We start from the raw sequence: 211 nt of genomic DNA, 5'->3' as shown, positions 1-211 counted from the left end.
TATACATATATATAGATATACACATATATATACATATATATGTATACATACATACATACATATATATATACATATATATAGATATACACATATATATACATATAGATATACATATACATATACTTATGTATACATGTATACATACATACATACATATATGTATACATATATATAGATATACGTATACATATATATATATGTATACATATAT

This window comes from Phalaenopsis equestris, unplaced genomic scaffold (genome assembly GCF_001263595.1).
Source record: "Phalaenopsis equestris unplaced genomic scaffold, ASM126359v1 Scaffold000761, whole genome shotgun sequence".
Lineage (NCBI taxonomy): Eukaryota > Viridiplantae > Streptophyta > Magnoliopsida > Asparagales > Orchidaceae > Phalaenopsis > Phalaenopsis equestris.
Note: the sequence above shows the minus strand (reverse complement) of the source record.